General features: G+C 32.5%; 1 protein-coding gene and 1 long non-coding RNA gene across 3 annotated transcripts in view; one reads left to right on the top strand and one right to left on the bottom strand.

Annotated features, from left to right (window-relative positions):
- The window catches only part of LOC124539751 (octopamine receptor beta-2R), a 232,404-nt gene that overhangs the window by 28,402 nt on the left and 186,788 nt on the right, over positions 1-17,214 (bottom strand). The gene's annotated exons all lie outside the window — the stretch shown is intronic.
- Positions 6,698-11,602, top strand: LOC124539752. The gene is made up of 3 exons (XR_006967094.1): positions 6,698-6,775; positions 7,028-7,085; positions 11,268-11,602. It is a non-coding gene; the product is annotated as an uncharacterized LOC124539752 (long non-coding RNA).

The raw sequence follows: 17,214 nt of genomic DNA, 5'->3' as shown, positions 1-17,214 counted from the left end.
CAACAAACAACAAAAACAACTACAGCCTGTAAATTCCCACTGCTGGGCTAAGGGCCTCCTCTCCCTTTTGAGGAGAAGGCTTGGAACATATTCCACCACGCTGTTCCAATGCGGCTTTGAGGAATACACATGTGGCAGAATTTCTATGAAATTTGTCACACGCAGGTTTCCTCACGATGTTTTCCTTCACCGCTGAGCACGAGATGAATTATAAAGACAAATTAAGCACATGAATCAGCGGTGCTTGCCTGAGTTTGAACCCGCAATCATGAGTTAAGATGCACGCGTTCTAACAACTGGGCCATCTCGACTCTGACAGATGTATCACCTGTATTCAATATTAATTTTAAGAGTTTAGGGATCAGTCGATGCCGTAACTTACACAATTAATAAATAAATACATAAACGTTACATAAAAATGTAAAGCATTGCCCTTGAATAATAAAGAAAATTGAACTAGCCAAAAGAAAATTTTATATTTATCTCCATCTCATTTTACTAGAGTGCATTAGAAAGAGAAGCAGAGAAGATTCATTTGAAATACGTATACGTATTTAATGTTTGAGAGTAACAGAACTTTAAGCCGATTAGAATGCTGGAAATCGTCACATTGCGACATTCGGATCTCATTAATATAACTGAAATGTGCTCTCTAGTGTATTTATATACTAGTTCTGACACTAAGCATAATACAGAATTTGTTGAATAACGCATCACAGAAACTTCTAAAATTATCAGTGTTTTCTTATTATAGTGTCTATGTATTATGCAGAGATGGCCCAGTGGTTAGAATGCGTGCATCTTAACCGATGATTGCGGGTTCAAACCCAGGCAAGCACCGCTGATTCATATGCTTAATTTGTCTTTATAATTCATCTCGTGCTCAGCGGTGAAGGAAAACATCGTGAGGAAACCTGCATGTGACAAATTTCATAGAAATTCTGCCACATATGTATTCCACCAACCCGCATTGGAACAGCGTGGTGGAATATGTTCCAAACCTTCTCCTTAAAGGGAGAGGAGGCCTTTAGCCCAGCAGTGGTAATTTACAGGCTGTTGTTGTATTATATATAATAACTCTCGAACTCTATGTATAAAAAAAACCTAATCAATATCCGTAGTGCCATTTGAAGATCTAAGCATACATATCCGTAAAATCCGTAAAAGTTATTAAATAATATTTGCACCCTATAAGGAACCTATCAGCCAAAATTCAAGTTTGTAGGTGTCATTGTTTCCGAGAGTTCACAACAACAGCCTGTAAATTCCCACTGCGGGGCTAAAGGCCTCCTCTCCCTTTGAGGAGAAGGTTTGGAACATATTCCACCACGCTGTTCCAATGCGGCTTTGAGGAATACACATGTGGCAGAATTTCTATGAAATTTGTCACATGCAGGTTTCCTCACGATGTTTTCCTTCACCGCTGAGCACGAGATGAATTATAAAGACAAATTAAGCACATGAATCAGCGGTGCTTGCCTGGGTTTGAACCCGCAATCATCGGTTAAGATGCACGCGTTCTAACCACTGGGCCATCTCGACGTTTCTGAGAGTTCGTGATTACACATTAAGCAGTCTTTCACTTATAAATAATATATAGATTTACTAACCACATGCTCTGACGTGTTACGGGTAGAAAGAGATTTACATAAAACTTTAATATTGATATTGATTTAATAAAAATCTTTAAAAATGTTTACCAAATACTGTTTCATGAATCACTAAGCTTATTTTCGGATATGGTGAGAAAACCCAATCAAAGGTTGTAAATTTATGGCATTCAAAAAAACAGTCAGGTAGAGATTAAAGCGTCTATTTTTGGTTTTGAATATTATATGTTGTGACTAGCGGCCTTTTCCGGCCTCGCACGGAAGGACATAATGTTTTTTTTATATATGTTTACGTTTTATTTGTCGTTCTATTTCAAGTGATTTACACAATTATAAATTATATGCCTAAACGTTCCTTATAAAGCCCTATGTCTATTAGTGAAAACTGCATGAAAATCGGCTCAGTAGTTATGAAGTTTATTGAGAACATACAGACGGACAACACGACGTCTTTGTTTTATGATATGAAGTGATATGTCAAAGAAAAACATAGAAATAGACTAGTTCATGGTAAGTAGTTGCTTTTACATCTAAATTATTAATAAACAAACTGTATTAAAAGTATCTTTTTCCATTATGAAATAAAAACCCAAGAAAGGCGACCCAAGGAGGGTAAAATATTAAACATTCTTTTAAAATATAATATTTTTGATACTGAAATGGGTCGAAACTTAAGCACTTTGTTGAAAAAATCCCAATAGGGTATCAAGCTCAGATATCACTGTATAGTACAAAACTAAGTCGCTTACTGCTGTCTGTACTTATGTATGCTCAGATCTTTAAAACTACGCAACGGATTTTGATACGGATTTCTTCAATGGATAGACCGATTCCAGAGAAAGGTTTATATGTATATAACATACGTAATACAGTAGGGAAACACTGGTAATTTTAGAGGTTTTTAATTTTATGTCGTAAATAAATACAGTCATGGTGCAAAACCTAACTGAACAGTACAACATAGAACAAAATAATGTCCGATAGTATTATACACCATAAAAGATCTACAAAAAATCTGCTATGATATATGTCTATCTTCAGAGATAACCCAAAATAACGATTTCTTATTCATTACTTTTTACGAGAAATAATGTCTTAATACGAAGAGATTTCAAGCTATACAACATTAATAAATTAAGCCTTATCCAATTTAGTACTTTAAATAAATTTATACGAATATTTTAGAAGATATGACGGATTTGAGAGTGACAGGTACAGAAGCTATAAAGCGGTTCGTATTTCCTAATGACAAATAATACAGTTAATGATAAATATAAAACAACCTGTACTATATTTAGTATCAGTATTGTACCCGTGTGAAGCCGGGGCGAATCACTAGTTATAAATATATCGACCAGCTCATTTTTGAGGACCTTAATAACACCGTATCTTTGCAAAATAATATACCGAAATATGTTAAAGACCTAATATAATCCGAATATGGAGATGATAAGTCTTTTAGACCGAGGTCGGTCAGCGCGGCTAATCTCAGCGGAGACCAACTGCGTAGGAAGTATTATACTACACAAGTGTGCTCACAAACACAGAGATATTCTATCTTCTTGGACTTCTGATACGATGGTGTAAACCGACAAAATTGGGAAGACTTTATGCGTTGGCATTAGTAAATGCACATTTCAACATTCAAACTTGGAGCTATTAATAAGATTTTCTTACTAGAAATATACAATTCTATAAAAACTTTATTAAATAGAATTGAACACAAGATCTTTGTAAATAAATAAATATTAGACAACATCACATATATTATTCCGATCCCAATGTAAACAGCTAAAGAACTTGTGTTATGGAAAATCGGAAGTGACGACGGTACCACAAGTATGACCCAAGACAACACAGAAAACTAATGAACATTTTCTACATCGACTCGGCCGAGAATCGAACCTGAGACTTCAGAGTGGCGTACCCATGAAAACACACTCGACCATGGAAGTCATCAAAGTCAAAAATAGGTTCGGAAATAAACACTTGGGACGTAAAAAGAACTACAGATAGAAAACAATCGTCAATTATGGACTTCATCACACAAACAAAAATCATTTTTTTTTTTATTTACGGCTTTGTAGCTAGATCAACCATACATATTCCATAATTTGTATTATTAAACTTGTTTAACGTGTGTTTAACAGTTTTGGGTCTCTTTACTTTCTAAAATGTAACTTGTTTACGTTTGATGACAGTTTAAAGAGTATTTCAGTACAATGCTGCTTTATTTAATTTCAGAGTGAACATTTTTAGACATTTTTTTCCCAAGTATAATTTTTATTCGTGCATTGTTTTTATGTACTAAATAAATGTTTTATTATTAATACTATTCTTATAAAGTAGTAAAGTGAAGTAACAGCCTGTAAATTTCCCACTGCTGAGATAAGACCTCCTCTTCCATTAAGGAGAGGGTTTGGAACATATTCCACCACGCTGTTCCAATGCGGGTTGATGGAAAGCACATGTGGCAGAATTTCGATGAAATTAGACACATGCAGGTTTCCTCAAGATGTTTTCCCTCACCGCCAAGCACGAGATGAATTATAAACACAAATTAAGCACAAATATATATAGTAGTGCTTGCCTGGGTTTGACCCCGCAACCATCGGTTAAGATTCACGTGTTCTAACCACTGGGCCATCTCAGCTCTATCAACTATTCTTATCCTTACTACTATTTTCTCAACAAAAATATTGAAGTATATACAACTTTTTAAATCCAAGAGCATATACGTTCATATTCAAATGGCTGTTTGTAAAGAGAACCCGTAAAACACTCCTCCACAAATCTTTAATAAAAGCAAAAGACGAATGACATAAAAATATTTTCTTTGAGGGATCTCGGAATATTACTCTTGGAGGTATCAAGTATTTATTTGCCATTGAAGGGATTAAATGTACTTAAACCGGTCAAGCTAGATGGAGGTTGGTTGGTTGAAATATTATATATTATACTAGCGATCCGCCCCAACTTCGCAAGGACAATACTGATACTAAATATACTACAGAATTTGTTTATTTATGACATCACACTAGAAACTTCTAAAATTATCAGTGTTTCTTTACTATATTGTCCATGTATTGTATACAAAAAAACTTCGTGTTGAAACATTCTATCTATTAAAAAAAAACAGCGTCAAAAGTCGTTGCGTAATTTTAAAGATCTAAGAACACATAGACACAGACAGTGGTAATCGACTTTGTATTATACTATGTAATGATATATTGCTGTGTATATAAAATGTAAATAAATTTAAGGCAAAGTAGCCCAATAAATAGAAACATGGGATCAAGGAAGGTGATTATTTTTATGAATAATAATACATTTATTTTGGTGGTAGGACTTTATGCTAGCTTATCCGGGATGGCATCAGCACATATTATTACTGGGTGACGGTTTGAAGTGTGAAAGAGTGTGTAAATACAGACAAATTCATAAAATTAAATATTTATTATATTAATTTATCGTTAATATTTTTCATAGTGCCAATGTATCTGGATGTAACCACATAACCTCAGCGAGGAATAAAATATTGAATTCGAAAAAGTATGAACAACAGTGGGCATAATACTTCACCTTGTGGAACTCCCACTGTAAATTTAATTTAAGCAAAACTGACCATACTCAATATGAATGATTTAACAAAGAATGTATTTTTAATTTCAATGGTTTTATTTCTAATCAAACATAATGTATATAAACAGGTCAACCAAAATAAACAAAACGTACTCGTATGGAAATATCGCTGAGCAAAAAAAACATCAATAATACTGCATGTTTGATGTGTTTTCATTATATTTTCACGACGCTGTGACATTTTCGCGATTATATCGATGTTTCACATCCGCAACGCGTCACGCGTCCATTCTCTGAGCCTCAATCACACCGAATACAGAATTATTTATGTTATTTTATGAAACGAAATTTTTTACAACATTTCAGATCGGGGTTAAGTCATCAACTTTTTTTATTGAAGTTTTCAGTTTGACCACATTTTATGGTTACTCTTTCCACCATTTGGATTACAGCGTATATCAATAAAGTAAAATTAAATTTATATACTTTACGTTTATTTTACCGTAAATATAACATACTTGCTTTTTAGACAATAGCTTTCATTAATTAATTAATCTACTTAAATATAACAGTCGTATCTTATCCTAGAAACGACTACTATTCCACAAAAAGGATGTATTAACTTTGCAATCGGTGTTATTAATTTATCTTTGATCTTCGCGCCTCTACAATAGGCACCGTTTCTTATTAGTGAGATACCCAATGATATCGAAACAATTGGAGAATATCTATTCCTTGGCATAGATATTGTTCACACCACCATCCAAACATCGAGCTACTAATGAGATTTTTGTACTAGCTACCAATACTTTATTAAGCACAAGACACACACACACACACATCTAGAATTAAGTCAATGTCAGAGTCTTTATTCTGAAATTTTATATGTCTCAGAAATTTTACATTTAATTTTTTGTATTAAGAATCTATCGTCAATAAATATAGTGGCGTCAATGAAGCCTTTGCTTCGAAAGTCCTCAAGAACAGCTCCGATTTTGATGTTTTTTTTTTTTAAAATTTTGTTTTTTTATATTATTTAAAATCAGAAACCTCTTAGAGCGGGGACGGAACTATTTATATTGTTTAAACAATATCAACGATATTTATATAAAAAATTAAGTTTGGTCTCTATTTTTTGTAAGAAAATCTCCATATAATAATCTCATTGTAACAAATAGTTGTAACAAAGAAGTTTTTAACAACAATTTAATATTAAAATAAAAAAAAAAAAAAAATTTTAAATATATATGTCAAGGCGATTTTCTTCACTAATTTTTTAAATAGAATTATTTAGCTAAAGAAGCAGCGCATCCGTAACAACATATATATAATATTGAACGTTGCATTAGAAAGTTTTGTGAGGTATAGGTACTATTCGTACAATAGAAATTGACCTTTTTGTCGTTTAGGTAGTCCCTACCTGATGAAAGAATTCAAGGTCTGAGAGCAGATGTTTGACTAGTTTTATATTTTTACTGCTTACTTCACTCAGTATTCATTTACTTTTTTTTCTCACAGTGAATTATTTATAATAAAAATAATTTTTATCGGAGTGAATATTGTGTATCAGCATAATGGAGAAGGTATTTATTTATAGGTTAATACATATAAATATAATTGGTAATTTATACTCTCTGAAATTGAATTAGTGAATAGTAACTTAACATCAGTAACTATTAATGAAGGACGTCAGTGCCGAGTGCATTACCGAACCTAAATACAAAGTTATTCAAAAAATTACTTTCATTTAATGATGAATCCATTCAAAAATATTAATAATGTCAGTAAAAGTTTTTTTTTTTAATTCTGAATTGTCCAAATACTTATTTTTACAGGAGGAAGAACAAGGCGCTGTAGATTCTACAGAGAACGTTTGCTGTATTTGCGAACTAGGTAAAAATATAAATGTTCCAAGTACCTCAACTCAAGTTCAGGAAAAATTGACTGAAGTGACTCGGGGACTGCCAACATTGAGAGCAACAGCAATACATTTGAAAAATAATGAACTTCTTAATTTTCTTAATAGCGGAAAAAAAGTATTTGTTCATTCTAGTTGTCGAAAACGCTTTACAGAGCGTAAAAGTGTTTCAGCTGAAATAAGAAAACTTGAACTTTGTGAAAAACAATCTCTTAGCCCACCCAAATTGAAGTTGAGAAGATCTTCGAATTCCTCTTTTGATTGGGACCAAAATTGTTTTATTTGCACTCAATCATTATTTGCTGGAAGAAAAGTCAAGCAAAACCAGAACATATCTGTTGTTACTTCCCATCGTACGAAGAATAAATTACTTGACCTTATCAAGAATAAAAGAGATGAATCTTCTCGGTCTCTTCTTTTGAGGATTCATTCAGCGAGTGATTTGAGATCTGTAAGCGCAAAATACCATCGGACTTGTTATGCAGATATTCTAAAACAGAATAATACACCAGAAAAAACAATTGATCCACGAACGGTTAATACAAATGACGCTATGGACCGAATAATTGATTATGTTGACGATCATCCCGATTGTCAGTTTTCTTTAAAAGAGCTGATGGATGTAGTAGGTGATAATCCGCCTGCTCCTCAAACTATTAAGCGTCGATTAGAGGAACACTTTGAAGAAGATCTTATCGTATCAAATTGCCAAGGACTGTCTACTCTTTTTTGTTTTAAGAAGAAACATCATGACATTCTTAATCGATCTTTTGTTGAGTCTAATTTGCATGCTGAGGACGATAATATTAGAAAAATCAAGGAGGTCGCTGATTTAATCCACACAGACATCTGTAATAAAATCTTCAATAATAATAATTATCCTGGTAGTGATAAAATGTTCTCTGAAACAGAATTGATGGATGTAATTCCTCAATCATTGAAGTTATTACTCCATGAAATTATAGGAAAGAACAAGAGGGCAAAAAATGTCGATAATAAACTCGACAAAAAAACAACATCAATCGCACATGCAATTATGTCTGCTGTGAGACCACGTTCTTTTTTATCACCCCTTCAAATTGGCTTGAGTGTAACATTACACAGAAAATTTGGCTCCAGAAAGGTCATAGACTTATGTCATGCTTTAGGCTTCTGTGCATCTTATTATGAAGCACAATTATATGAAGCTTCAGCACTTTATCAAGATTCTGCTGTACTAGATAATAATCCATTTGTCCAGTTTGTTTTTGACAATGCAGATTTTAATACCGCAACTTTGACTGGTACAGGAACTTTCCATAATCTTGGTGGAATTAGTATTGTAACCCCGGCGACTTCAATACTACCTCGGCAATCTTTCCCGCGATTAAAAACTATACCTTCGGAACAAGATACTGCTGAGATAGGAGAGATAAGAGTTGAACCATACATAAAATCTTGTGGTGAAGGATTAAGAAAAATAATAGCTCAAATACCAGAAGAAAATGTAAAATTGGAGCCTTCTTATACAACACATTTGAATACACTCTGGATGTTTATGAAGCATATTGAATCTAATAATTATCCGGGATGGAACGGTTTTATGCAAAACCTAACCACTGGATTTGAGTATGAACAATCAAAAATCGTGTTCTTACCATTTATTAATTCAAATCCAAGTGACTATAATACTTTGTTTACAGCTATTAGATTTGCTATTTATAAAGCTAGATCTGTTTCTATGAAAGCTTGTGTGATAACTTTTGACCAACCGCTTTATTTGAAAGCTCAAGATATAGTTTCTGCTGTACATTTGGCTGATGATCTTACAGTAATTATTAAATTAGGAGCATTTCATATGATGCTCTCTTTTTTTGGATGCATTGGTAATATCATGGCAGGAAGTGGTTTAAAAGAAGTACTATCGACTGTATATGCTGATAAAACATGCGACCAAATATTATCAGGACATAATTATTCAAGAGCTGTGCGTGCTCACAGTTTAGTACAGTTAGCACTTTCAAAAATCATTTTTGAAGAGCTGAAAAATAATGAAAAGTTTGTTGAATTCCAAGAAGGGTTTAAAGATTCTTCACTATTTTATTCTTTTAATTATAATGAGATAGAAAATAATGGAACATTTATTGAACTAATAAATTTCTTCCAAAATAAAATGCTTGAACTTGAAGGAAGAGGCAAGACATGTAAATTGTGGATTACGTACTTCCACATGGTATCTCTTTTCAAAGATTTTATAGCTGCAGAGAGGATGGGAGATTGGGACTTGCATTTAAAAATTGTCGAGTTAATGATACCATTTTTCCACGCTGCAAGACACTTTCCTTATGCGAAATGTAGTGAAATGTATTTACAAAACATGCGTAGATTACCACAAGAGCTTAGCGAAGAAGATTTTAAAGCATACAAACAAAACCATAGTGTTAGAAGATCTGATATGTATTTTGCAAAAATTTCAACTGACCAGACAATAGAACAAACACTTATGAAGTCAATGAAAATAGAAGGTGGTCCTTTCAGACGTGGAGCAACACCAAGTGTTGTTTTCAAATGGATAAAAGCAACGTTATTTACAACCGACGTAATCGACGGAATGGAAGAGTTTTGTGGAGTTGCCTTTAAATCATCATATCAGCATGTTGACGCTACTGATAGCAGAATCAAAGAAGATTCTAAAGCAATTGATAAAATTGTAGAGTATTTTAAAATTCACAACCCCTTTCCTGACATAGAGGAAGTTATGGCAATTTCCACAGGAATTGTAGGTAACGAAACTATTAATTGTTATGAAGCATTTGATGTTGGAATTAAATTAAGAAATAAAATGAGAGGTTTTAACTTCAAAGATATGAAAATGACCACGAAAGATACTGTTAAATCTTTATTGATCATGAGCAGTAAAATCAAAGTTAATAATACTGCAATCGCTATAGATCCAAATTTAATTTTCCAACGTTTATGCTTTTTAAGAAAAAGTAATGATGAACTTCGCCAATATTTTGACTACGAGCTGGCTCCCTATCCTCTTTCACTGTTTGATAACGCTGGAATGAGGAAAACGACCAAATCAACATTATATGATGCCTTTGTACAATGCCAAACGGATGTTAGTGATGTTACTAAATTTTTCTATGTTATTGATGGTGGTATGCTACTTCATAGATTAAAATGGGAAAAAAATAAAAAATTTGCAGATATTTGTCAACAGTATGTTAGCTATTTACGTAATAATTATGGCACTAATGTTAAAGTTGTATTTGATGGATATAGTAATGATGGAACTAAAGTGTCTGAGAGAAATCGTAGATACGTCGGCAATACTTCCATTGATTATTTATTTGAAGAAGACATGCCTTTAAACACAACGAAAGAGAAACTTTTAGGTAATAGCAAAAATAAAAATAGGTTTATTAATCTTCTCTGCAGAAAACTAGGCGAAAATAATATTGAGTGGAGTCAAGCCAAAAGTGATGCTGATCGATTAATTGTGCAATCTGCTATAGATTGTTCCTCTCTTAAAGTAGTTGTTGTAGCTGAAGATATTGATGTGTTAGTTTTATTAATGGTTTTAGCACCAGATGATAAAGAAATGTTTTTTTTAAAACCACTAAAAAATAATATCTTGCAACGAGTTTACTCAACAAAAACAACATTAGAGAAATATCCAAATATTAAAAAAACCCATCTGTTTTTTATTCATGCATTCACTGGATGTGATACCACATCCGCTTTCTATAACAAAGGAAAAAATAGTTTTATGAAAGTTTTTAATGATAATCAAAAATTACATGCAGCAGCAGAAAATTTTATGATTGAAAAGCAAAATGAAGAAGTGCTTTTTAATGATGGTATTGATTGTATTCTTACAATGTATGGTGCTAAAACTGCCAAATGCTTAAATGAACTGCGATATAAACGTTTCATAGCATTAGCTTCAAAAAATAAAAGCGTACAACTTAATTCCTTACCTCCGACAGAAGATGCAGCAAAACAACATATTAAAAGAGTCTACTTACAAGTTCAGCAATGGAAAAATAATTCATCGATACCACCTGAAGAATGGGGTTGGCGAAGAGAGAATTATTTAAAACCAATCAAAATGACTCAACCAGCAGCACCTGACAACGTTTTCAAATTAATATTTTGCTCTTGCAAAACAGGATGCGGTTCAGCGTGTGGCTGCAGAAAAAGTGGTATTCATTGCTCACCAGCCTGCATAGTTTGCAGTGGAAATGACTGCAGTAACCACCCACAACTTGAAGAAGATGAAGAAGGCTCCGAAATGCAAAATGATAATGTAAATTAAATGTACTTTTTTTGTATTTAACATAATGATTTTTCTATGGTCAATAAAAAATTTATATTTTGGTTCACAAATTAATTCCATGTCATTACTACACAGAACAAACTTATAGATAATTGTTTATAACATTCATTAATATATTTACAAGTTTTTAATGGATATTGTATAGTAGAATTTTTTTTTGTGCATAAATATCGTTGATATTGTTTAAACAATATAAATAGTTCCGTCCCCGCTCTAAGAGGTTTCTGATTTTGAATAATATAAAAAAAACAAAATTTAAAAAAAAAAACATCAAAATCGGAGCTGTTCTTGAGGACTTCCTAAGATTGCCTGTTTTATGTATTCATTGACTCCACTAATATTTCAGACATGAAAATTACTCGAAGTTTTAACCACACCTTCTATATGTTCTAAAATCCACGTCAGCGTAATTTCTAAGATATTTCCTGCCTCGCCCAATCACTCTGTGGAACCTTTCGCCGGCGGTTTTTCCAAACCAATACTACTCGTGAATCTCCAAGAAGAGAAGTACTCTTTCCTTAAAGACCTACAAACCACCTGTAAGCCTTCCGTTGTTTCAGATATCCATGGTTGGTAATCACTTTCTATCAGGTAGGCATCCTGCTCGTTGGCCTTAAAAATCACATAAAAAACTGGCAAAATTAACTCAACAGTATTAAAAAAAAATGTATAGTGTATACATGGTAATATGTTTTGATTTAGTAGTTTCAGAGATCATATCTCTCGCGATTAATCTTAAATGAAAGAAACTATTAATCATTTGTACTAAGCATTTTTCTGTACTGTAATAATGTCGTATGATATAAATTATTCTCGAGACCTTCACAAGTAGGTCTGAAGATCATTAGGCGCAAGATTTATCAGATTAGTTATTAAGGAAACCAAAAAGTATCGACCTCGAAATGTCTCTCTACTGGACTATTCCTACAACGAAAATTTTGGACCCATGCTGTTCAATGCGGTTGTTTTTTTAATTTCGTATATTTTCATCGCTGAAGACACATTTTAAACTGTATACCGAAATGTTCTATAACGAACAAATATTAATCCAAGAGGGGTCGCTAGTTAAATTAAATATATAAATTTTAATTGAAATAAGTCCAAATTAAACAGAATTGAACCCAAGCCTCAGTTAGTAATTATATCATACAAGGTAAAAAAATATATTTTGCAATCAAAGTATTAAACGAAGTAACGGTGTGATAGTCAGCGATAAGCTCTAGCATTAATTTGGCATTAGCAACAAAACAACAGCTATAGTTTCCAGCGGTTTTTGATACACATGCTATTTCTTTTGATCGTAAGTTGTAATGATCCTGAATCACGCTATTGTTTGGTTTTTCTTGAACTATATAAGGTCGGGTGTTGAAACTGTGTTATTATTTTAAATTGATTCCTTCCATGGGGAAAATGGGGCGGATTTACTTCGTTCTATGAACAGCAAATAACAAAGTTGTTACGATCGATTTATTTACGAGACAAACTTTTTGCCCCACTTTGTCCAAACTAAAAAGAAGAATAAGATTTCCTTAAGTACGTATGTACATATGTGTTCATTGGTTTCCGGATAACTTCTAAACCCATCATGTTTTGACAAAATATGTATAATACGACAAAACTTAGTCTAGAATTTTGCCAATGCTACATGCATTGGCAAAATTCGTAAAACCGATTACATCCGAATTAAGTACGCTATCCCAAATTATCAATATTTATTTCTTGCATGAATATGATTTTTATACAAACGTAACAACTTGTAATATCATATGACCTAATATATTCGTCAATTTACATGCTCTTGCTTTTTCGGGTTGAACTGACGCGAGAATCTATAGCGACGAATAGCGTCGAATGGTGCGATGTGGAGCTATTTCTATTGGTTGTATAAATCGGCAGTAATCGGTTATTGAATTTGCCGATGCTACATCTAAGTTGTGTCGTATTATACCGCCGTTAAAAGCAAGTTGATCGTTCGTCGATTACAGGTCATGACGTCATCTTATATTGAATATGGCGCTCCCTAGAGGACATAAGGCCTTATTCGAGTACAAGTTACATTAATATTATCCGCTGCTTAGTTTTAAAACGTCATATTTCCCTATCGTCACAAAGAATTTTCCTCAATATAAAATAATACATTTCCTAATGGAACCCGCAGAATGGCCATAAAGATTATTGAGTCGGAAGTAATAACAGCGAATTTGTAATTTCGAAATTTATGTAAGGAATGATGAGTCTCATAGACTATCAAGATATCATAGATGAGTTGGCAGGAATAACAGCTATAGTTGGAATGAGTTATTTTTATTGGTTTATCGATATTGGGGTAGTGCTGTGAAAATATGTTTTAGTGAATTTGTTAACGCTTGACTAGCTGGTTACAAACCTTCTCCTCAAAGGGAGAGGAGGCCTTAACCCACCAGTGGGAAATATACAGGGTGTTGTTGTTGTTGATTAGCTACTAGAATAGAATAGTTTTTTATTACTCATATTTATGTACAATCGGGGTAAAAATAGGTTCGTCACCTTAAGATCTTTTTTCGTGTACTCAGTATGAGAGATAATCTGCTTTACCGATTAAGAATGACATATTGCGTCGCAATAATTTGATGTTTAGATTCAAAAGGTACTAAGAGCTTAAGGCTTGTTAAAGGAATTAATTTTAAAACTGAAGAAGGTTTTCTTGCTCTGGCTGTACATAAGCTGTTCTTACTAATATCAATTTTGATTCTTGAAAAATTAAATTTATAATTAATTGAACATATGTTTCCAATTTCAGCGTGAAGTAGTTTTAACTGTTTTTCGATAGTCAGTAATCAATAAAGGTTGTCTTAGATTTTCGCGATTATTACACATTGAAATAAAACTAGTTTTAGACAGTCACAGTCTACCCGTGACCACGAACGCTGTAGAGTGCTCGAAACGTCGGGATGATAAAAATAATTAATATACGCGATTTAAATCCGTTAAAACTAGTTTTATTTCAATCAATAAAGGTTTTATATATTTATAAATTAAGTTTTAAATTCTGATGTCTGAGTCCAAAATCAACCATCTTCAGCTAGCTTCTAACCCTCACATTAACTATTCTGCCACTAAACAGCATCTAAGTCTCAGGCTGTATTCAGATTTGAATGGTGAATGAATTCGTATCATTCATTCATTGAGTATAAACTCAAAATGTAATAGGTAAAATGTAAGTGTTTATAAATTTATTAATATCATTCATATCAACACAGGCTCGTCACTTTGAACTATCTTGCTCTTATATTTTATAACAAAAGTTATCTCATAACTATGCTAGAATATTAAAAGTATACACGATTAAGTGTATAAGATATATAAAAGAGATATATACAAAATACCTTATATACCTAAGCCTACACGACCCTGTGAGCACCCATTGACCTAGAAAGAGACAATATAGGCTGATGGGCGCGGGAATTCTGGCTTTTACGTTTCTAGTATTTTTAGTCTATGTCGAAAGATTTCAGTTTGCCGCATTGATGCTTTTTGTTATAAAAAAAATAAAAATATAGTAAACGAAAACACATTTTTTTTCTGGTTCGAATTTCTAATAAATTTAAATATTGAATTATATATGTAAATGAAACTGATTTATTATATTTTTTGAAATCTAAATTTGAAATTCTTTTTGTGAGTGTTTCAAAATAACAACGTCAATCGAACCCCACGTTTATTGATTTAATATAATTGTGACGTCACACCAGTTTTTAATGTTGAGCCATAATCGGATTCGTTGTTTATAGTTTTTTGTTTTTTTTTAAATGGATCATATGTATACTTTTTTAATAACGATTTTTCATTCATATTAGTAAAATATTGTGAAATGAAAATTTCGAAAGTAAATTTATTTGTCTATTTTATACTCTTCCACGGAAGATATTAGCATTTGAATAATTAATGGATACTGTATTATTGGCGAGCAATTCCACCAAAATGTACCTTACTAATATATTCGCATAGATCGTGAATCATAATCTGAGTTTATTTTTCTAGTTACGTCTACAAAAAATAATAAATACCCTTTCACGGCGCCACGTAGTCGGTTGGAGTGACCTTATAAAAATTGCCAGGGTGAAAAACATAAATAGAAAATAACCCGGTCAATCAGAAGATGTCTGACAAACAGGAAAAGCAACTAAAATACTCGAATCGATACTTAACAGACAAGATTTCACTTTGGCAAAATAACCCTTTTCATAACAAGACTAGTCGTTACCCTTAGCTCGCGTTCACTTATCAATTGTTGGATATAAAAACGCCCTGTTCTTATTTGGGGTTCTAGCTTCCTTTATATCAAAAGTTTTAGGGTATTCAGTCACGTGTTGGTTAAGTAAAATTCCGCAGTCATTTTTAACTTTGCCGTTTCGTAAATTCAAATCATTTATAAAAAATACATTGGTAAAAAAGGCATATTATACGATACAAGATTTTATAGATAATAAAAAAGCATGGAGTTAATACCTCTTGACCTATAAGCAGGATATATTAATTTAAATAATTGTATTTAACTAACTTGACTTTGTATTTTTAATAAGTTGAAAAAGAGTAACTACTGAGTTTCTTGCTGGTTCTTCTCGGTAGTATCTATTTTGTGAACCAGTCGTAGCTTCTCTTAAGTGTAAAATGACAATTCAAAAGTGCTTGTAAAAGCCTACTTGAATAGTTTATTTTGCTTTTGATTTTGATTTTTGAAAAAAAGTAGCATTGTACTTTCTTGTTCAAGTTTGCGTCATAACAAATTCCATCATCATTCATCAGCGGTTTGGTCGTGAAATAGCGAAAGAAAGACAGACACACTTTCACATTTATATAGATTTCATAAAACTCGATTTAAAAGACAAGAGATTTTTCGAATTTTTATTAGTGTAAATTATGTTAGCCTCAAATATTTTATCCTGTTAAGTTATAAATGAGTGTAATAGTTACAAGTTGATTTATTAGAATATATCGAGGTGATGGTTACTTTATAAATACTCAAATATAGTTTGTAACTGTTTTCTTGTTCTTATCTATTTTTCAGATCATATCCCAAGGTTTTCAGTTAAAAACTTTGTGTAACTAATAAAGTAAATTGGTTTTTCTTTCAATAAAGTTTTAATGGTAAATTGCAGTTTAAAATTTGGCAGCCTAAACAAGCACGTCAAGTCATTAGCGCTGTGTTTAAACATTGTGTTGCAGTGCCGTTTAGATTACGACTAGTATAATTGATGGTAGGGCTTTGTGCAAGCCCTTCGGAGTAGGTACCATCAATAAATAAATATAGGACAACATCACATACATTGCTCTGATCCCTATGTAAGTAGCTAAAGCACTTGCGTTATGGAAAATCAGAAGTAACGAAGTTACAAACACCCAGACCCAAGACAACATAGAAAACTAACGGACTTTTTCTACATCGACTCGGCGAGGAATCGAATCCGGGTCCTCAAATCAAATCAAATCAAATCAATTTTATTCAAGTAAACTTCACAATGAAGCGTTTTTGAATCGTCAATAATCAAATACTACCACCGTTTCGGAAAGCAGCTTCTAGCGAGAAGAAACGGCAAGAAACTCGCATAGTTGCTCTTTTCAAATAAACACATTTACAATGCTGTTATTGACAGTAATTAGCGTCCTATGATGGAACCCGAGCCTAACTCCAGGCGTTTCTTTCTAAAAAGTACTCTTTTAATGAATAGTATGATTTATTTATTAATTTAGTCTTAATAATATTTTTAAATTTTGAAAATGGTAAATTGATTATATTTTCC

This window comes from Vanessa cardui, chromosome 23 (genome assembly GCF_905220365.1).
Source record: "Vanessa cardui chromosome 23, ilVanCard2.1, whole genome shotgun sequence".
NCBI lineage: Eukaryota > Metazoa > Arthropoda > Insecta > Lepidoptera > Nymphalidae > Vanessa > Vanessa cardui.
The sequence above is the reverse complement of the archived record's forward strand: the minus strand, read 5'-3'. Positions and strand labels throughout refer to the sequence as shown.